At 46.2% G+C, this 22,854-nt stretch overlaps 1 protein-coding gene across 1 annotated transcript in view; it reads left to right on the top strand.

The window, feature by feature from the left end:
* The first annotated feature begins 13,114 nt into the window (after window positions 1-13,114).
* The window catches only part of PAK3 (p21 (RAC1) activated kinase 3), a 120,186-nt gene continuing 110,446 nt past the window's right edge, over window positions 13,115-22,854 (top strand). The window contains exon 1 of the mRNA XM_030497286.1: window positions 13,115-13,762. The gene's annotated coding sequence lies outside the window, so the exon portion shown is untranslated. The remainder of the gene's footprint in view (window positions 13,763-22,854) is intronic.

The following is a 22,854-nucleotide window of genomic DNA, read 5'->3' as shown; positions in this document are numbered from 1 at the left end:
CAGACAACCCCTGTAAGTGCTTAGTTCTGAGTTCTGGCAGGAGCTTCACCTTCATTGGTTTTGCAGTACCGCACATTTTGAAGACAGCAGAAGGTGGTGTCGTTCCCATAAAAACAACAGACGTTTTCCCTGCCATTGGAATTGTTGATTAGAATCACGCTTGGTGGAAATCTGCAGGAGTTTTTAGAGTCACAGTGATCTGCACTTGCTGAGGTTATAGCTGTGCATGAGAAAAGGAGTCACAGATCTGACAGATTGATCGTACCGTGATAAAGACCCACTTGCTGAGGCATTGCTGTACAGCTGAGATGCACCAGATAAAGCAGCGAGTCCTGCCTCCCCAGCCTGCCAGGAGTCAGGGCAGCCTGAACGGGGCTCCAATTGCAATTCAAATACGCTCCTCTAAACCCGTGATTAGTGCTGCTAATCTCGCCTCGCTAAGCCAAAGACAATAACAACGAGGTTACTGAACACCTCGGCTATTAGGTAATTCTTTTGCTTAGAAACTTGCTGGTACGAGAGGCTTTTGAAACCCATTAGTAAAACCGAACTTGCCAAATGAGCCTTCTCTAGGGAGAAGAAAGTCAAATGTGTGCCAGCATGGAGCCAGAGCCTGCTAGGGCTGAGCACTCACAAATCCCATTGCTACCAGCCAGACCTTCGTGTAACTGAACCCAGTTGTAAAATGAACTGGTAGCTGTGGACCTGGCTTTCACATTGATACCAGGATTATGTATTTGCTCAGAGCAGACCCTGATGTGTTGAATTGCACTAAACCGTGACACCAAGAGTGCACACTTTGGAAAAGCCATGTTGTCCTCTGTCTTGCAGCATCCAACTGACAGTGAGGGGCCCTCACCAGCACGGAGTTAGGCCAGACTGTGGGACCACTTGTCTCTCTTGTCTAGTTCATAAAGCTGGTCCTTGAGCTTTTCTTCACCAGGAGATGGTGATCCTTTCACATGAGCAGCGTTGTAGAGAGAGGGGAAAAACAGCCAAGCTGTTTCAAAAAGCCACAATGAATTTTCAGCGGAGGGATGGGAACAGTGGAAATTTCCAAGAGGATATTGGTGACATTAGAAATGGCTCTTTGAGAATAACTATCTACAGAAAAAAAGTTTAAAATAGGGAAAAGGGGGGATTTCCTTTCATCAGGAAAAATGTCAGTGTAAAACACATGGAGGAAAACAAACAGTGAAGACACTGTTGCTAGTGGGCTGCCTTTGTAAGTATTAATGGAACGTCACAGAACAAGAGTTTCTTTTATTCTTTTTATCCCAGCTCCCTGCTTGCGAGGTTCTTGTGTGAACATGCAGCAGTTTCCAAGGCTGTGAAATTATCAGACCTGGAGCGATGCCAGTACAAACCAATTTATTGGGGTCCAGCAATTAACTAAAACCTAGAAAGCTTGATTAATTGTGGCACTGCTCAGCAGGGAACACTGAGGAAAAAAATCAGACTAAACTCACGCAGTGTCTCTGTTCCATGTACCAATTTACACTGTATGTAAAGAAAAGTTTCCTCTCTGTAAATACCCTCAGTACATTATTTTGCACCATGTACAGAGAATAATTACAATGCCAGTTGAGAAAATGCTGGTTGATGGCTCTCTGGATAATCATTTCCTAATAGCCCTTATCCTGTTATACATATTTTTGCTGTTGAATTCGTATCTTATTGTAACCCGAACAATGGGATATATTATTTTAAAACATTGTTTTGTTTAAGCTTCTCTCCGGAGGGACATCTTGAGAATCCAGCACTGCTCTGTTTCTTTATCTTCCCTCAAACCCTGATGTGTGCAAGCAAGGTGAGGGTTTGGAAGCTGTTCAGAATTAGTTAGGATAGGAAAGGAGCAAACACAAAAGTTGAGCAAAGAACCAGTTCACCAGGGCAGGATATGTGGACTGAAATGGAGTCCTGGAGTCTGATGAGACAGACAGGAACTTACACAAGCTGAATTAGAAATGTCTTCTACATTATGAGAAGCAACTACAAGGTGTAATTAAGGCGTTAGCTGATTTCATTATGATAGTGTTAACAGAGTGTCCACGTTGCTTGTTTTATTGTAGGGCTTGTCATAAACCCCTCTGCATAAACCAGGATTTTAAAATCTCATTTCTAGTTGCCTTAGTGGTACATTAATCACTTCTAATATAGATCACTGAGAAGAAAGTAAATATTCCAACTCAGTGTAATGCACCACTGCAGTGGATTGCAATGGGTAGTACAAACCACTGGATCTAGCAATGCATCTTTGTGCCTCTTACATCCAAATAATTCAATGGCTAGTAATGGAAAAAAAAAAGCTGGCTGAGGAGAAAAAAGGAGTGGTAAAAGAGCCCTCACCCTGCACAATGGAAAGGAAAAGAAAGATCCATGCAAATGTTTTTACCTTTTCAACATCATTTTGTATCTTAATCTGCATCCAGCTGTGACACTGTCACGTTCTCGGATTCAGAGGGTGCGATCCGCAGACAGTGCTAAATCACATTAGGCAGTGGTGATAAGGGAGCCTGTGCAAGCATAACATCCAGGCAAGGCATGGAGCTGGGGCTGTGGGGTGATTTGGGCCATTCAATGAGGTGGGAAGGGCTGTCTCCTCCAATTTCACTGTATTTATGGGGGATTTAATGTATTTTTTTTTAAGATACTTGCAGTGGAAATGGGTTTGTCGGAGGTCATCTAATTGAATCTACAGCCCTGGCAACCCTTCACAAAGGCTGCCAGGAGTGACCGAGTTGCTAATGTTTAACTGTGAATAGCCAGTGGGGGTCCTCCGCAGGCCTGAATACAGTCAATTATGTTATTTTTCTAAATATTAGTGACTCAGCTGTCTCTGCTTGTGAAGAGTTGCCAGGGTCACAGATACAATCAGACAGATCCCTCCGCCTTCACCTCTAAGACATGGGCAGAATCATTTTCAATATCACACTGAATATGAGAGGGAAGGGCTCTTGTGGGGCTGTGCTGCTCCGCCAGTGGTTGCAGACAGTCTGCTGCTTTTGTGGGGTTCCAGTGCAGCAGGCAATGTGTAATCGCTTGGGGGGAGCACTGGCATGTGCAAGCAGCTTCACTGAGCTCAGTGAAATACAACATTTCGCAGTTTAGCTCAATAGGCACTAGGGCTGAGATGTGCCAAAAGACAGAGGTGCCAATGGCTTGTGTCTCTCCTTGAGTACTGTTTTGTTCTTTCCGTCTTCTAGAATCGTAGAATGGTTTTCCCTCATCGTGCTCCACATATCTCTCTGCAAGGAACGTTTTTATGTGCCGTAGCAGTTCAGGTTTCCATTTGCCTCTGTAGATTTGTCAGTGAGGAACACAGAGCTAGGGAGAGCTCAGCAGACACAGCCACGCATCCCCTGTCCAGAGCCCTCTTCAGCCGAGCCTGGCGGATGCCCAGCAGCCCTGCTCCTTTGTCCTCTACACAGAGCTCTGCAAGCATTTTAGCTTTTGACTGCAGCTTCCATAGTTTTTGGCACAAAGGCTCTTTTCCAAAGCCCAACCCTCTCCAGCAACAGCATCCCCATCCCTGTGGTCCCCAGCCCAGCTCTTCTTATCTGATAAACAGCTTTTGGCAGAGGGAGAAGTCCTAGAGCGTTGGAGTGCCAGTGCATCGTTCTGGCCCAAGTTTGAGGTAGTGCTTTGGAGTTGGCAAAGTTTCCTAATTTACTGCTGTTAAATTTTATCCAGCTTTAGGAATATTATGTGGATGTGGCCAATCTCCAGCTATTCTGAATCCATTGCAAATACTTTGCCAGCATGTGTCCAAGTGTAATCCAATTTTGATGTTTTTAATGCTAATACAATTTCCCTATAAGTACCTTCAGGCGTGGCATTTGAATGCAGCAGACAGGAGTTCAGCTGTCTGGAGCCCAACTCCCAGGAGGTAAGACCTTTACTCCTTTGGCTCCCTGTCTCTCCTAGAGATGGAAAGCCCAGAGTGGGTCTCTAGTGACCACTGATGTTGCATCTCTGACTTGCTGAACATACACAGCATTTAGTTTGTGAGTGAGGATCTCAGCATTTCCTTGGAATGAACGGAGAATCAAGAGTCATGAAATGTCTTTTGCTGTTTGACATCAGTCCACTTCATTTCGGGGTACCAGGTGTGTTAGAACTACAGTAGCTAGATAAAAGTGCAGTGGAAACACAACTGAAGTTTGAAATGCTTCAGAACTGCACAGAACTTGACTTTGAAGAACCAGACATTATCAAAAGGGTGCCTTTGTAGCTTGTTCTTGCTGTAAAAACAGGGAGGAAACCAAGCCACCTTCTGTTCAAGCTGGAGTTTCCCCTGGCTGGAGCTCCCCTAGTGAGAAGGAAAATAAGCCAGCAAGGGAGAGGAGGCTGGCTGTGTTTAGACAATCTGTCCTCTTCTGATCTGCGTGTGCCTCTCAGGAGGAGGAATTCCCTGGGAAGGTTTTGATGTCTGGTTAATTACCAAGGCCAATGTCTCCCCCCTGTAGGAGGGGATGGTTGGGGCAGCGGCTAAACCAAAGGAGGAGAGGGTTTCCTCAATGTTTTTGAATTCTTTGCCTTCTCCCCAGATCGCTTTCATGATGGACAGAGTGTAAAACTCTATGGCAGTACTTGAGGACTCCATTGTGGAAAACTGGAATCAATCAATAATGTTGCAAAGTTATGTGTGACCTATTTTGGTCTCAGAAACAATCCGGTCAACAGCATTTTGTCTTGTACTCCAGCTCATCCAAGTATTCATCAGTAAGAACTGGTGTAAATGATGATGTCCATTGCTATAAGCAGCCAACAAACACCCACCAAAGAGAGAAAGGAAGATATTTCTAACTTCTGTTTCAACAAATACACTTTTTTTTTTTGCTGTTGGCACTGGCACTCTTTATTGTTCACAAGACTTTTCTGCATTTCTGTTTGTTATTCTATAACATTCAATAACTTCAGCTTTTAGCAGAATTATGTCAACAACAAAAGCAATTTGTCCATCAGTGTGTTCATCTTTTCCAACTGGTTCTGTCACCAGAGAGCTCCACCCTCTCCTGTGCCATTAGAAATACAACTGTTATGTGTGCTTGACCATGAGAGGTTTTGCGGACCAAGTTCATGGCTAGTGGAAGCAGGCGAATTTCACTTCAGTTTACTTGAACTCATGTTCTTTTGTGCCAAAAGAACTAGCTGACAGAACCGGTTTAAGGGAGGTATAACAATATCTGATTGCATGAATGAAGTACAATACAAATTACCATCTGGCAGTACAGTGAGAGCAAAATTAGTACTGTCATAGCATCCTTAAAAATCCTTCCATTTGTATGCAGCCATGTTATGAAGTGGAGAAGGGAGCAGGAGTTCCAGCAGCTCAGTGTTGGATGTTGCACTGCTCCATCTGATGACAGGGGGCTGTGCTGGCAAGGTGGGGGCTCAGACCTTGGCTCATCTGGGGAGTTCATGGCTGGCACCACTATTGCACTGCACTGTCTTACCTGAAGGGACTTTAAAGCTTGTGTCCATTTCAAGTTATGTCTTTTACCAGTGGAGAAACCGGGACACAGTAAGAGGAAATGCTTTGTGTGGAGAGACCCATCGGAATCAGAGTGGAATTACAGTAGACCCTGAGTTTTAGCTTGGTGTACTACCAGCTCAGTGATACTTCCACTCAATAAACATGCTTTTTCAGGTATTTATGCAATCCTTCAAGTATCTCAAGTCTTAGGAGGATCCAAATCTTCCTCAGTTAAGAAATGGAAGAACTGCATATGAGGTCACAGGCTTGCTTCTTCTTCTACCATGACCCTTTAAAAGAGAAAGCAGAAGCTGATATTAAAAAACACCACCACCCAAACAGAAACCCCCAAAAGCTGGGTACAGGTTTTAAAAAGAGCCAATCCTCTGTTTGCTTTTTCTTTAACAGGCCACCTTCCAAAGTGACACAGGCTAACTGTACTACAAGGAGTGGATTAACACAGAAAGGTTCTCTAAAGCAGACCTGTTGGAGTTATCTTTAATATTAAAAGCAGAGTGTTTGTTTTCTTTAATATGGAGGCCAGCACCAATAAAAACACCAGTGAAGGAGGCCAGTATTACTAGATCACATGTCTGCTTTTATCTCACACTGGAGTTAGAGTAGAATGATTTTTACTTGGAAACTTTAAAGCTGGACTGCATCCTTTCATGCTGAAATCATATCTCCTGCAAGGATTATTAGAGGATATAGTGTTTCCTCCAGCTTCTTATTTTCTCCACTCCTGAACTTGGACTCCTGACCTCAGCTTTTCTCTGGTTATGACCAAGCACTGGCCTTCAATTGAATAGCTGAGCTTTTTACAATCCGATCAGCTCCTGCTCTTGTAATTTCAGACTCATTTTGTGACATCGATATTGTAGATCTTAATTAAAAGCCAAACATTTTATATCTTGGGTAATGACCATACAGGAACCGCCGGGTTTCACTCCCATGTGCGTAACCATCCAAAGCATTCAATATGTGTGACTGAAGTGGAGTTGTGCACAGGGTGTGTGCGGGCCCCTCTTCCTCTTTGTGTCCCCTCTGCAGCACAGCTCTGCACCCGGGCTTTGCGCCGTGAGCAGGCCATGACTGGCAGGTAACACAGGCTTGCAGGGCAGGGTTAGATGGTGGGTAGTAGAGGTATCTATTGCTTGGCTATGCCACTGTCTCTTGCCAGCACCAGTGGGGGGTAATTGCATTGGGTTATCTGTGTAGATAAGGTTTGATGTACTGTCCGGGAGAGTACTAAATCTGGACAGCCTTCCGTTCACAGGAGTCGTGGTCTTTTTTAAACTTTCAAATTATTCTTTATTAACTGGATATGATGTACCTTGTGCTTTCTGTCAGTGAAGAGATACCAGGGAGATTAGGTTTTGGTTGTGCAGCTACCGTATCACCTCGATTATACAGCTGCTGATCTTGTAGCCAACAAATTTGAGTGTCTTTGAATGTTTGAGACACCAAACAAGATGTTGGAGTCTGGTCTTGAAATCAAACAGCACTGGATTTGATACAGCCATGTGTAATCACTGTAACAGCTATTTCATGGGCATTTCTGTGTTGCAGGAGTGTAAAAGTCAGGATAACCTGGTACCTCTGCGGTATCGTCCTGTGCAAACTTTGCCTGTTGTAAATAAGCCACAGCCTGATAGTGTATGAGTTCCCTTCTGGTGAGAGTGGGACTTTCAGGGTGTTTTACAGAAACGCAGATTAAGGGAAGGTTACTTAGTGAAGCCTTTCAGGTTGATTAAACCATTGTCCAGAACACAAAGTATGCCTGAAGAAATGGGACTGCGAGTGAAGTTTTGCCTCTGAGTATAGCAGACATTATCTTCACTCTGAGTGAAGTCAATGGCAGAAGTATCTCTGGTATTGATGGAAAGAGAATCAGTACCTATAGAAGAGCATCAGGATGCACATTTACCAATACTTGAGTTGCCTGCACAGATGAGGACAGTTTAGGAAGCTTCCAAGTTCATAGGAGGAATTACCTTCACTAATACACTTGTTTGATTTATTAGTGTAACCTGCTGGTCGTAGTGAAAGTACAATACATGGGCCTGTAATTCACTGTGTCATGAAAAGTAATTTATTAAACAAACATAACACAGAATATAAAACACTAAAAGGAGGCATTAACCATCGCTAACTATAACTGAACTTGGAGCTGTCATTCTCACTAGTAGAACTGTGGGAAACGCTGCCCCTCAGTGGTAGTACGGACTTACTACTTAGGAATAGTTGCACAGTTACTTGTTCATCTTCCTGCACACGTTGTGGTGAATGTTGCCCACAGTTCATAGCAGCACACAGCGTGCAAAGCCTTGAGTCGCGTCCTGCCAGCGCACAATAAGTGATGGAGCCTGAGGAGAGCAAGGCAGCAGTACTCAGAGGGGGTTTATTTCCAGAACATGCTGAAAGGTGCAGAACTGGATCCCAACATCCTTTGTACCCCAGTGAGTTCCTCACTCCTGCGCCAGCACTGCCGAACTCACCGTCTGGCAGCCCCACACTGTAAAAAAACAATGAACACCTTCAGTTCCCACTGCAGCTGAAAACGAGCTGCAGAGCTTTGTGCAGGTGTGTCACAGGCAGACAAAACCACAAGGATTCCTAACATCTGGGCAGCCAGCTCCTCGCTGCCTTTGGGAGAAGGCATTCCTGGGTTTCAGGCACTGCTCTAGAGAAACTTGCTTCTCTTTCTCTGTGCTGTCACGGTCTATGGATAGTCTGAGGAGTCAGTCTCCTGGGCTCCTTGGCCTCATGGATCCAATTGTCTTGTGAGGATAGTCAGACTGTTTACACACGTATTTGTGTGGCTTCTTTTAGGTGTTTTTAAAATCATTATACTGTCAATACACTATTTTCTGCCAGTGGTATGTTTTTGTGTCAGCCCTGGTGTGTGATAACTGATTGCCACCTGTATGAAAGGAAGGGCATTCAGTGGGAATGCTGCTGGAGTCTGGCTGTGTAATGCTGCCTTTTCCATTCCTGTTCCTGGAGGGTCCCAAAGTCTGACACGTCTGCATTACCCCACCACAGGATGTAGAGATGGTGTAAGCCATGGACCTGGAAGGCTTGCTCACGGTTGTCTGGAATGTATCTGCTGGACAGTAGGCTCTTTGGGGATTTGCTTCTTAAATCCAGGATTCCATCTGTTGGGATATAGTTGGTGAAACTGGGTTGCGTCCTAAGAAGTTTTCCAGTGTAGAGACAGGTTAACATGTGAGCAGGAACAGGCTCAGACTATAATAATCATTAATTTTCCTCTGCTGCTCTCTAAAGATAGAAAGGAAAAGAATGGATCCTGTGAGCAGTGAACAAGCTGCTACCTCACCACTGCTTTTAGCCTCTTTTCCTGCACTCACAGCTTTCTTCAGGCTCAGGGGCAAGTTCAGGGTGAAGATTGCACCGAGCTTTGGAATGCCTTCAGCTGAAAACTTGTCCCACATCCTCCATGGAGGCTTTTTAGGAGAAGAGCCAAACCTGTCTGAACAGTCACATAGACACTTTGTCTGGACCTTTCTGTTTCTTCGTAGTCTTCTCCCTTCCTAATTGCATCCTTACAGTGCTTCAGAGAGGGTCTTCCTTTGGAAACGTCTGTGGAGCTCTTCTTTGGAAACTCATGAGTTACCAACCATCCATTTACTCTGCTGAATTAACAAGCAGATGTTTGGCTGCGGCATTGGCCAAAGTAAAAGAAGTGGCAGTGAATAAAAGCACCATTTTCCAATAAGACCATCAGTAGCATGATATAAAAATTGCCAAGTTTTGAGGAGAAACAGTCTTTGTCATTTTTCTCTAGTGATTATTTCAGATGAGCAGAGTGGGTTTTTACTTCAAGTTCGTGGTTTCTAAGAGCATTCACTTCCTTTGGGAATTTGTCTCTGTTTTATTAACAGCAGATTGTTTTTTCATATTGTAGCATTTATGGGGAGGAATCTGTAATTTTTATACACACTGACAAGCATATTATTAATAAAATACTGATAATAGCAGAGAGACATCAGTTACCAAGTTCTAGAAGAAAAACTCAAACAAAATAAAGGGTAATAGAAGAGCATGTTAAGATAGTGACCCAGCCGTGATCTCCAGAAGTGACCGGCTGTTGCCAGCTCCCTCTTTCATGGTATGATGCCCACAGCCACTCTGTAGCTTTGCATCCAGTGTGTAATGCTCTGTATGGGCAGTCATACCCAGTCAGGACTTTGTGCCATGGGCTGTGAGACTGACTGTTGCATAGTTTCACTTCTCTCCCAGGAGGAGAGTAGCTGAACACAGTGAGTAGCACAGCTGGGGGCTTTTTAAATGGGGAGTGGTGTTGGACATGTGTGTTTTGGCGGCTCCCTGGGGCCTGTGGGTGTCTGTACTTTAACTGAGGATGTTTTGCAGGGCTCAGCATGTCACATCTCCTGTGGTGCCTGTTCCTCAGACTCATGCCCTCTGCTTGCACTCCAGAGGTTTACCCAGAGAGGGATCGTAGCAGGACTGTACCATAAATCATGCTGAAATGGAGTGTGTGCATGTATTGAGGAGGAGAGGGAAGGGAGGAAGTTAAGCCTGCTTGCACACTTAATGGGAAACAATTCCAAGGGTATTCTGCTGGCCTAGTACAGCTCACTGGCTAATGCACATTTGTTTTCCCAGTTCCCAGAGCAGTGTGCTTTGCTGGAAGGTCTCAGAGCACACACGAGCATGCCTGTGAGATGGTGGCTGATAGACTGAGGGCTTACGCAGTGACTCTCTTCCCATATGTTTTGGACGATTCCCTGATGTATGGAAACCTTTGGCTGCTCCCCATACCTGTCACCTGGCTGTACCAAAATACGAACATTTGAAACCAACAACACCACCTGGTGTGAATTCACAGTGTATTAACGAGTGCTGCTCCATAGCTGCCACATGGGTCCTCAGACACAGAGCTGAGAAAAGGCATCACTCATTGGCATGAAGCAAAACGCTGTTTCTGTGCCCTTCTCTGCCTGTGAAGCTGTCAGTGGATTGCTCAGTGCAGTCTTTAAAAGAACAACTTTCTCTAATTACAAGCAGACTCGTAGTGGAAGTGCTATCTGGTAGTAGAAGCAAGGCATATGTGCAGATAGGACACGTACATCTTTCTGGACGTTTTAATACTTCCCGCTACTTGATAAGCGAATCTCTGTGCCTCTCAGTTTCCCCTGTGGAGACATAGAATGAGGTGTTGTAAGGCTTCATTTAAGCACCATCTGTGAGATGCTTTGAGATCTCTGGGATGAAGGGAAGGTAGTGGTGGATGCGTGTGCTGCCATTTCCTGGAAATCAGACCTGTATTTGGGGGTGTGAGGAGGGATTTGGAATAGTCTGGGTTAGATTGTTAATGGGAATTTGCTTTGATTGCATTGTGGATTTGTTTGCATCAGCTTCATGCATAATCTTGTTCCTTTCCTATTCATTTGGGGAACCCAACAGGGGATGGTTGATTTCCTACACTCATACACAGTGGAGGAGAATTTAAAAACTTGAAAGTATCAATAGTGCTTCAGTGGTTTCATGAAACTGTCAATTTTTTTCATTGGCTTTATGAAACTGCTAGATTACACCAGATGGATTCATTTATCTCACTAGGTCTTTATACATATATTTAGATGGCTCCCATCTCTGTGGGACTTGTGTGCCTCCCAAGTATTTTAAAATAGAAAAAAGCTGTTTCCTTCTCTGCCTTGCTTTCTATCTAGCCCGTAAGAGGAATAGCTTGATTAGCTTATAGGGCTTGGATTTGTCGGGCTGGGTACTAGCATTCCCTGCATGTTTCTGTGTGAAGAAATGAAGCCGAGGAGAGAAGTTCTGCATTTACTTCTGAATGAACTGAGATCTGGGTTGTTTGTATCTCTGAGGAAAAGTAAGTTCCATAGTGCAGAAATACTGCCTGGGAAGGATGAAACCCCCGGTCCTGTCTGACCCCTTTGTCAATGGCTGCAGTGCTCCAGCAAGAGCTGGCTATGGGAGAACATTATGAGGAGCTTTGAATATCAGAGAAGACCAAAGTCTGTCCTTAGTGAGTAACCAGGGTGAGCAGAGCACCAGGCTGCTCTCAGTTGTTAAGCAGACATCTGCTGTGTTGTACACGGCTGTGGTTTATTTTAAAGCACAGGGAGTCACAGTAATGAAGCTGCAAGACACAAATTCACGCATCAGTGTGTCCAGGCATGTGCTCCTCAGGGTGAGGTGCAGCCTTCTGGCCAGGCCCACCTGGAAAAGGGCATTTCTGCTGACACTGCTAGGAGGCCACAGACACCCTGAGGCTGTGGGACAGATGCAGGCAGCTGAGTAAGCAACTCCCTTGCTGCTGCGATGTGAAGGAAATGCTTGACACAAAACTGAGCAGAGGTAAATCCGCAGAGTCCAGAACAGCAGGTCCTGAATGTGCCACCAGACACACAGATGGCAGCATCATTGACTGTTTCAGTGCTGCACCAGAATTTAATGTGGTGACACTGTGAGCAGGTGGCTTCTGGGGACAAGAGACCTCAGCAAAGGGTGTCCCAGTCATCTCTTGGGAACACCTGCATCAGCTGATGTGAGTTACTTCTGTAGTAGAGTTTAGAAGAGCCTTTTCCAACCCATCTACCGCCACATGCCTCCAAACCAGTATTAACCATTATTAGGAATTTCAGTTGCTGCGTGTCCAGGCCTGCCCAGGCAAGCATTCATCTTTCTGATCTGGGCAATGTGGCATGGAGCTCACCAAGCTTCCCAGGGGCTGTGGAGATGTTTTTAGGTTGATGCCACCCAATCCTCATTACCAGTGGCATCGCTATGAGCTGGAATCCAGTCAGCTCAGCTGTGCTGTTGAGTGCTGACTTCATGTTTTCCTCTTAGTCTTTTGGTCCATGTGCTCAGCTCTCTTCCACTGGCTTTTCTCTTCTTGCTTTTTCTGCCATAGGTCACTGGAGCACCCCGGGGTCCTGTGTGGCCAGGGAGGTGCAGAGCGGAATTCTCGAGTAGACTTGGGGGATGGGGTATCACTGCCTCGACTCCACTCCTGTGCTTCTTGGCCAGGGGAGATGTTTGGTGAGTCTGTTTCAACATGATGCCGCATGCTGAATGAAGAAATTAACATTTGCCTTAGTTAGCTGGATGTTCATTTGGTGTTTCTCTCACTCTGCTCCTCAGTCTAGGCATGCAGCCAGCTGCAGCGTGTAGATCTGAACCCTTGCTGCTCTATAACGTGCTGTGGGAGATGCTGCACATTTACAAAGCACAAATCATAGACTCATGGAACAGTTTGGGTTGGAAGGGACCTTAAAGCTCATCTTGTTCCAAGCCCCTGCCACGGGCAGGGACACCTTCCACTAGACCAGGTTGCTCAGCCTGGCCTTGCACACTGCCAGGGGTGGGGAATCCATCCCAGTGCCCGAGCGCCAGTTCCCTTTCACGAACAGAGCAGCCCCGCAGCAGCATGCGGCAGGGACCCATTTACACCAGGCACAACCGGCAGCGGTTCAAGTCCCTGAGCAAACACCCCGCGCCGGCCCGTGCTGGAGGCGCGGCGGCTCCTCCCGCTCCGCGCCCACCCGGCCCTTGGCAGTAGTGGCCCCGCACCGCAGGATGTCACTGCGGAGCCGGCGCACGCTGCTGCCTTCAGCCGCATTTTGCAGCTTCCCCTCCCGTGCTGCCCGCCGCAGCCGCTCGCCGCTGCAGCACCACCGCCGGCTCTCCCGGCCGAGCCCGTCCCCGGGCGCCGGCAGCGAGAGCGGGCAGGACCCCCCACAGCGGGGTCCAGAACATGATTCCCCCCTTTTAGCCGCTAAAACAACCTCTGCCTCTCGGGAAGGACATCCCTCCCCCTCCATCTCGCCTTGGGGCCGAGCGCCCGGAGCGGGGCAGCCCGGGGGGCCGCTGCTCCCCCCCGGGCCCGGGCGCGGCCGCGCTGAGGGGCCCGCGGAGCTCCCGCCGGCCCCAGGCTGCATCCAGCCCCGGAGCATCGCGGAAGGAGGAGGGGGGCGAAAACGGGTTTCACTTCCGCCTGGTTGCAGGAACCACAAGCCCCCAGAATATATTAGAATAATAATAATAGAAAGGTTCCCCATCACCAGTCCTTGTTTTTGTCCCCCCCCCCCCCCCCCGAAAAGAGAGGGTGGAGGGAGGAGGGGGAGAAAAAAACTAAAGGAGTCTCCCGGCAGGCAGAGCAATGTGGAGCTGGTGAGGACCGCGACCGGCCCGCCAGCATCCCGCCGGCAGCGCGGCCGCAGCCGGGAGGACGAGCGCACCCTCCCCAGCGCGGAAGAGGCCCGGGAGAAGGTCTGTCCTTTGCTTTTTTACCTTGTGTGCCCGGCACGGCTCTGTCCTGGGTGGAAAGGGAAAGGCAGGCGCCTTGCTACCTGCTTCCCCAACCTACAGCCAGCCAGCCGCAGCAACAAAGCCCAGCCAGGGGGTCCCTGTGGGGCTGCAGGCTGGGAGGGAGTGGGGATACCCCCTGAGCTACTTATCAGTTCCCCTGTTCCCCGTGACAGTTTCCAAATCTTGTGCCTTCAAAGCACCCCAAGCCCTCTCTTCCTGTTCTGGGGGATCTGGTTGGTGTGAGGCTTCAGGGAGTATTGTCTGTATGGAAAACGCTCCTGCATGTGCCTGTGGTGCTGCCTGGGCCCGGCTGTGGTGCGAGCACCGGGGTGCCGCTACTGGCATCGCTGGCTGGAAGGCTCAGGGAGCTGGCAGGGTGCAGGCAGGGAGGGTGCAAGGCCAAGCCGTCTGTGGGCTCCTTGTGGTGAGGCACCAGGGAGCCAGGCTGCTTCCCCTCTGTGCCAAACTGAGTTCATTCCCAGGCCAGATGTACCTTAAGTGATTCCCCCTTCCAATAGCTTGAGATCAGTCACTTTTCACGGATTAAACATTCCCCAACTTTTGCCATGTCATTATTTTTAATCTGAAGGCTCAGTGGGATAGTCTTGACTGTCTTTGCGTGAGTCACTTCCAGACTCACAGGAGGGGAATAATTGGAATGGGCTCCCTCTGAAGCCAGTCACAGCCTAAACCTCCTCCTGTTGCCAGCGACGTATCCCCTGTGACGTAACCCATCTGCCTGTCTAACCATTCACGGGTAGATCTGATGCCCTAGTTTGGGGGAACACCATCAAGCTGGCTGAGCAGTTTGAGAGATTGGCAGCGATGATATGGAGATGAGCACTGAACTTCTGCTGAAACAAGACAGCAGGTTAAATGAGCCCCCTTCCCCTCGGCTCAGGTGCAAGGCTCCTCTTTGCCACTGCTACTGTCACTTCAGTGCAGCATTTAGGTTTTGTCTTTCTGCAAACCCTGGGCACACTCTCCAGAGATAGTGAGCACTGAGACCGTGTAAAAACTTTGATGAAGCAAAGTCACTGAAAGGGGTCCCAGCTTAAGGATGACTTAGTGGCTGCTGGAACACACACCATCTTCCTGGCTTTGTTTAAAGAAGTAACTGCTCTAACACACTATTGTACCCCCACTCGTAAACAGTTTTCTTCACAAAGGTGAAACTTGTGGTCTGTATGTCTTCAAGTAATTCTTATTTGAGTGAGAATTTTCAGGATCATACAAAAACTCAGCTTGGAATAAGTATATCTTAACTGAGAGAATAAATGCATTGACTGCTGTGATCTCTGGTATGGTTTAAAAGGCAGAGAGGCTGATGAGCGGAATGGTTAGGGCTATTGCAGTAGCTCTTATGTTGAAGGCAGCTTCTTAACTAGGGATCATAAATGTGCTGATTCTGTTTATATTGATCTCCATTTGCCTGTTTGAATTTATGTTTGATGTCTTAAGAGAGCTGAACACCTTGAACTCAAGAGTGCTTTGATGCCTCAAACCTGTATACTGGTAGCTGAGCCTGGTACTTGGGAAGTCTTGCCAGGACCCTGCTCCATTTAATAGTACTTAGATATACAGCAATGTATAACGGAAGCGATTTGCTTAAGGCCACTGAAAGACTGTAGAAGAGGCCCCAGCCTGTCACTGCCATGTGGCTGCAATTTTTCTTCCCATTCCTATTCCTTTCCTCTTGCCCTTTTTTGGCCAGCCACAAGCATGATAGCTGGAGTTCTTTAGGAGCTACTTGCCCCCCTTCCCTAACATTTTACAGAAATTACCGTCACAAGAGGGAAGAGAAAGTGCAAGTTGTTCAGTCTACATAGATATCTTAGAGAAATGAAAGTGTGGCACAGAAGACATAAGGAGGTGTGGGACAATGCAGACCAAGCTGGTTTGTGAAAAAAGAAAAACCCAAGTATTCCATCTGTCACCTTGCTCATTTCCTTCATGAAGTCTGCAGTATGTTGAAGACAATTTAAAAGCTCATGTGAATTAAGCTCCTGACTCACATCTGAGAGATTGAGGTGACTTCTCAGTGGTCCCACATTTAGAGCCTCGGCTGGCATCCAGCTGGTGTGCAAAGGTCTGGTGGTGTGGTTAGTTGCAAAGAGTTCTAATAATGGGCTATAGAGCGCAGTGGTCCTTTTGCCTGTGAATGTGCAGAGAAAGGGAAAGAATTCTCTTTCATTCTGCTTCCCTTTGAATAACTTCTGCTGAGGTCCCTTCTGCCTGTGATGTGACTAGAATTTGTGGTGGAGACAGGACGTAACTATCGCTTCTCGGCTGGCTGGAGAGGAAAGCCCTGCTTTAATCTGGTTAGGTGGTTATGTAGATCTGCTGCTGTAACGTGGTTAGCAGGAGCGATAGCATGGTAAAGTCTAACTCAACTAACTATATATCCTTTGTGTAAACTGAGCCTTCTAAGGGTAATCATCACTTCAGACTCGGTTACACTCAACTGCGAGCATGGGGTTTATACCACATAAACGTCTGCCTCCACACAGAGGAGGCTGCACAGTGGGTAGGAGTAACAGTACTAAAATCTCACCTTTGATTATATTGTTCACTGCAGAGATGGCAAAGCAAGTGAGAGGTGCTTCACCTGCTAACGAAACACGGTCCTGTAGGTAAAAGTACAGCATAGCCCTGAACAGTATGGCACAGCGAGACCCATCACCTGCCGCGAGGCAGCAGTGATCCAGAGTCCATTGGCAAGGAGAAATCTTTCTGCATCTGCTTTCTGATGTGGATGTTTGAATTACAGGGATTTCAACTTAGTCTTTAAAAATGAGGATAACAACCCTGTTCCACCTCCGCCCCAGTACCTACCAGCAATGGCAATGTTACTGGAATGGTATTGTATGGGTTTCTCTTTTAAACTGGGTTTAGTCTACAGAAGCCAAGGAAATCTGAATATTTATCTGCATTAGCAGAATGGCATTAAATCCCAAATCCTTAGCTGCCATGAATATTTATTCCTATCTTAGCTGGCTTCAAACTGCCTCTCTGGCTGATTGTCGTTCCTAAAGGTTATTTCACAGAGGTTTGGAGTGGACACACACACTGATACGCCTCCAGCTTTCATAGTCCCTGATGTTTCTAAACAGATTGTCAGTAGCTGGCAAAACAACTAAACGAAAACAGTCAGTGAAGAAAGCATGAAAGGGCCCCAAAATACCTTTGGGCATCAATAGGTATCACTTTAAATCATCAGATCATAGCTATTGCAGTATGTGTAAGTATTCCCAGTCTCACAGTGCTCTCTAAGTGAGTGTTTTAAAATTGTCCTAGTTGAAGCCTTAGCCCTTCGGATAGAAAGAGATACTATTTTGAGATCCTATAGGATTTTTGATTCTGGGTTTTCTCCCCGGTAATCTTTTTTCCAGGTCATCACATTTGGGAAGGTTTCACTGTGGAACCAGTTGTCCATAGTCCCAGGGGCCTGGTCTGTTGAGCACAGCAGGGTATGTGTAGTACCTCCCTGGGCACGTTGGGTCCATGGTGGGTGAAGTGTTTGGGGAGTGCACGGGGGGAGGTTTCGGAGTGTAAAGTTCTGCGCTGTGGATGCTGGCTGTTGTGGGTGGTTTGTGGGTAGTGCTATAATTCATCTTAGCTGAGCACTGTCAGCCTGCCTCTATTCTTGATCAGTGCAAAGGGTCAGCTTAAGTACTATAAACGTGTGTTAATATTTACTAAGGCTCTATGGCATGATCCCAAACATACACAGGGAAAATCACAGAATAATTCAGGCTGGCAGTGACCTGTGGAGGTTTTCTAGTCCAACCTGCTGCTCAAAGCAGCACGATTTATAGCAGGTTACTCAGGACGTTGTTCAATTAACAGTATCTCCAAAAATGGAGGCCCTGCAGCCTCCCTGATGCCATCCTAGTGCTTGACCATGAGAAAAACAATGTCTAATGAGAATTCCCCATCTTTCACTTTGGCTCTGTTACCTTTCACTGTACACCTTTCGGAAGAGCCTGGCTCCATCTTTTCTATGCTGCCTTGTTAGATGCAGGTATGTATGTACATATCTAGATAGAGAGTGAGGCTGGAAGAGATGTGAAAGGGGCCTTTTTATAGATGCTGCTGGTTGCAGGCAGCCTTACAGGTTTTCCTATATTCTGATTTTTTTTCTCTTGACTACACCTTGTTGAGGCAGGGTTTTGGAGGCAGTGGCAGTACTAGTGCCAGAGCATATGTAGTGCACTAAGATCTTCAGATGGTTTGCTCTGATGTGAAGATTGGCACAGCGACAGCCTTGCAATGAACCTGCCACTGTCTCCTGAATCCTGCCTTCAAATCCAGCATTGTGTGACAGGCTGTGGACTGCGTTACAGGACTGGATTAAGTGCTGAATTAAGTGTCTCCTTCCACCTGGGGTTTTCTGTGACCCTCTTGGAGTTTCAAGTGCTTGAAACCCATTTGTTGGCATGTTTTTCCCCTAAGAGATTAATTTGATTTTGGAATGGATCCATCCTGCAATATTCACATGGTTTAAGACATTTTATGCCCTGTTACTGCACTGTCCAAGTGTGCCCCAGGCAAGGTCACAGACCAGTGTGTCAGCAGTTTCCCAAGCTTCAAACCTTGGATGCTATCAACTGGCAGCATCTTCTGCAAGGCAGTTTGTGACTGTGAGCATCGAACACTGCAGAAATGGGGTGTTTCTGTGGGAAAAGGAAGGGTAAAGGTGTGGATCACCTGCTCTGAGCTTGCATCACTAGTACTCGAGAGCTTTGGAACATGTGTCAGCCAAAGGGATGAAACCATGTAGAAGATAAAACTTCCTGTGTAGGCCAAATAATGGATAATGTCCCATGCTAAATACACTGCTTGTGGGTGCTGAAGCTGAGATGTTTAGACTTCATTTTCCCCATCCCTCCCATATCCTGGATCTGCTCCTGTTCTATGATGTTGTTGTCAGGTTGTACAGGGTTTGTTAATGAAATCTTTTCCAACAGGCTCACGCAGGTTAATGCACTTTGACCTACCCGTGATGGTGTATTAATAATCAGTTAAACACTGATTGAATTCTCAGTAATAATTCCTGTTCTAGGCTTTAGTGGGTGATTTATGCAGAGGTTAGCAGAGAGCAACAATCAAGCAGTGTATCTTCCATAATAAGACAGAGGATCAGCTGGAAAAACTGACCTGCTGTCTGGCAATTGGTGTGAACTTCTTGTTTTTGTGGAAGCGTAGGAACTGCTGTATTAGAGGAGGTCTGGAGGTCACCCACTCTGCTGCTCTAGCCTGACAGAGCTTGTCTTGGGTGGCCCAGGGGACAGTGTAAAGACCACACCAGAGGAACTTGCTGGCTAGTCCATTTCCCCACATTATAGCTCATTTTTTTGCCTTCAGAGGCCAGCACACAGTTTAATATGTTTTTCAGAAGTTTATCGTTATCATTGCTTTAATCTGCCTGCTTCATTGGCTGCAGTGAGCCAGAGATACATGTTTTCTTCGTGGTGATACTGGCAAACAAACTGAATCTGAGCAAAGCATGGGAGAGGTTACCATTTCCCTTCTCCAGGACACTGAGGTAGTCACACAAGTGCATTAAAATGTGAGGTAGAACAGTGGGAAAAGATACACTTAGAAAACCCAATCCTAATTCCATTGAGCTCAATAGGAGTTTTTGCCCTTGTCTTCAGTTTTGCTCCACACCTTTAATGTATCTCATCAATCTTTCCATTGCACAAGGGCCTCATCAAAGTTTGATTAGCCCTTTCAAGGAAAACAGTTTATTGCTGAGAAGCAATGAATCAAATCCTTCAGGTTAAATTAAAAGTCAGGAAGAGCCCAAAACCCAACCCAGCAGTGAGATCTCTGACGTCTGGGAGAAGCCGTGGCAAGGTTGTTACTGAAACAACCTTCTGCACATCACACAAGCTCCTGCAGCCCAGGCTCCCAGACCAGCCTGGTCACTCTTTGGGATACACATTGACAGGACAGGCTTCTTTGAGAAAGAGGATTGAAGTCCTGGAAGAGACCCAGTTAGTGCTGAGATCACAGGACTGTAATCAGCTGATTTGGATTCTGCCCCTGACTCTCCCATTGCCTCGCTGTAAGAGGCTGGATTGTTCAATTAACCTCCTTGCACTTTGCCAGCTCCAGATAGAAAATGATTTGTATTTATCTCTTTGAGATCTTGATAAAAAGGACACCGCGTATCACCTTCCCTCCCTGCAAAAGCAGCTAGAGGCAAATAATACAAAAGCTCCCTAAGTGCAGCGCATTCTGGCCTGACAGGTCTTTAACTGCCATTTCTCTGCAACTCCCTGATAGTTGCAGGGACTGAAATGGAACATCCTCCTCTCTCATGTTCAGAGAGGCACTTCAGGAGAGTGCCTGCCCAGCCAGTTGTGCGCTGTGGGGGGAGCACATCCCTATGGCAGATGACACAAGGTGCCATCGCAGTGTGGGGTTTCATTTCTGCCATAGCACCCACAGATCATGGCACCCCTGTAGCGAACAGGACAAGGAGCCTGACGCCTGAGTGCTGAGGTTTTCTCAGAGGGTCAAAGAATCTGTCCATTCTCATTTTCGGGTTATTGCTCATATTATTCGTTACTGAAGGGGGGAGATAAAGAGGTCACTTGCTTTTGCCCCTCTTTAATTTTGATCAGAGGCAAAATTGTACCTTTAAGAACTGTTTGTAAGATTTTTTCTCTGCAACAGCTAACAATGTTCACCACTGATCTCCTCCGCTGTGGCTGGAGTATCTTTGGCTCTGAGCCTGCACAGGAAGAATAAGAGAATAATAAGCTAAAGGGCTGTTTTTAGGGGATTTTTGCCTATTGTTTGTTTTCTTCATGATGTCTTTGGTGCTTGTTTCCATGAGAAAAACTCTAGGTAACCACAGAACTGAGGATATTCTAGTATCTTGGGAACTGAGGAGAGAAAGATGAGATATCTGAGGGAGAGAAGATTTGCAGGCAAGGAACTGTTTATGTTTTTACAGAACATTCAGCACTTGCCTGCAGTGCTTTAGCTACAGAGTATTTTTTTTCCTGTAGACCACCCCAGCTTGGCTCTTAGCAGAGTCTGAGAAGAGTAAATCACATATTAGAGACCATTTAAAAATAAGAATTTTATGGACATCATCCCAACTCTATGGCTATAAATATCCAGCACAAATGCAGTGTAATATCTTTACATAGGGTTTGACTGTAATGTTTGTGTTTGTCTTCTTCCCTTCCCTCCTTCTCCCCCTGTGATGTGTGTGAGAAGTCTTAGCACTCCCCTCCAGCAAGTCACCACCTCTCGGCATCTGTTCGCCTTCTGGAACCACTTATAAGGACATACCTGCCACAGTGGCAAGTTCTTTCCCCAAAGGTAGTGTCAAGAAATGCTTACATTTTCTCTCTCTTAAGCCATTAATTTCTCTCTGTAAATACCACAGTATTAAGCAGTGGGTCTTTGCAGTGGGCTCTATGCCAGTGGCAAGGTTGCAGATTCTCCTTTGGTATTACTTTTAGAACTTCTGTCTCCAGAAATAGCTGATTGGAAGGAAGCTGGGTGAAAATTGGAATTCTTGAAGCTCAACAGGTCTGAAAAATAAGCCCTAAGCAGCTCTGCTTGAGATGACAAATGGAACCAGCTTCCAGTCTCCATCCCTAGTGGGTTTTTCATATTTCACTGTCAATCACAGAATCCTCGGCCGCGCTCTGAACTCCTCATCCAAGAAAGGACACTCCTAATTCAGTGAAGTCCAATGATCTTGTGACCCAAACCATCTTCCAGTTTAGTCAAAAGCTTTCCCCAATTCCAGAATGTTTCTGGAGAATCATCTTTTTCAGGAAGTTCATTTAGAAGGCAATGTGCTGAGCAAGAGGCAGAGTTATTTGCCTTCACTGCTCAGATACGGCTTCTTGAATTTTCCAGTCAAACCCAAGAACTATTGGTATTTATTCAAGTAAGATGATGAGATTACTTATTTTCAGTTGGCAATTAGCACACTGGCTTTAGGGAATGAAAACTGTGTTACATGAGAAACAAGAACAGCAACATCAACAGAAGATTTTCTTCTGTTCCTTGTGCCAGTTTGTGTTGTGTGTAAATCTGTAGCTCTCAGCTGCCTCATCATCACCCATGTCTGGAATCCGGGGTGTGCCTGTGGTGTGGAGCGAGTTCCCTTCGCTAGCTCTTTGTCAGGCTTGTTTCAGAGAACACCTTAGGAAATGAAGGGCTTGTTCAGCCCACCGAGGTCCATTCTAGTGGAACATGGCACTGTCATCCCTAGAGGTTTGTGCTTTTGGCTTGGAATGAAGTTAACCATCGCTGTGAAACCCTGCAGCTCTTTAATACCAGTCTTCGCTTCAGGAATTCCCATCATGGGGATCTTGAGGGGGATCCAAGCAGATGAAGCCACGACTGCAATATTCTAGAATAAGTGCAGTGATAAGGAAGAGGTTCCTGGGCACACAGTGTCTGTGTGGATTGGTTTAGCTCCTCTTTAATCCCTTGGGTTTGGGAGTGGAAATAACACCCCCTTTTTTTCTTCTTGTTTCTTGGATGGAATAAAAAAAAAGGAGAGAGCTCTGTCTGCCCTTCTCTGCCTTTCTTGCAGAGAGCTTGAGAGGTAGGAGGCAATGTCTCAATTAATGTGCTTCCTGTTTGCTGATAAACTGGCTGCTGCTTGGGGGTTTTTCCAGGTTTGATTTGACTCGTGTGTGCTGAATGGAGTTGAGGCATTCTCTTGATGGTTAATAACCAGCCAGGAAAGAAACTCGGCTTAGCATCCCTCTCTGAGGGCACAAAGTGTGAGCTACAAAAGGACTGCAAAGTCCTATTTTCAGAAATCACAAATTAAGTATTAATTAGTTAATTCAGAAATCTGAATTAACTCAGCCAAGGAGACAGACATCTAAACACACAAAGCTCTGTTCATTATTAATGTGAAGATACCAAACACACATTCTGTAAGACACCTTATAAGACTTGATTTGAAGTTCTTCCTGGAACGTCCAGGCCTTGGCTGCTTTTTGCTTAACTCTGAGGCTGAAATTAGGAATGGGGTGAAATTTTGCCTCTTTTGACATCAG

Source organism: Strigops habroptila, chromosome 9 (assembly GCF_004027225.2).
Source record: "Strigops habroptila isolate Jane chromosome 9, bStrHab1.2.pri, whole genome shotgun sequence".
Classification (NCBI taxonomy): domain Eukaryota; kingdom Metazoa; phylum Chordata; class Aves; order Psittaciformes; family Psittacidae; genus Strigops; species Strigops habroptila.
This window is presented reverse-complemented; position numbering and strand designations above follow the sequence as displayed.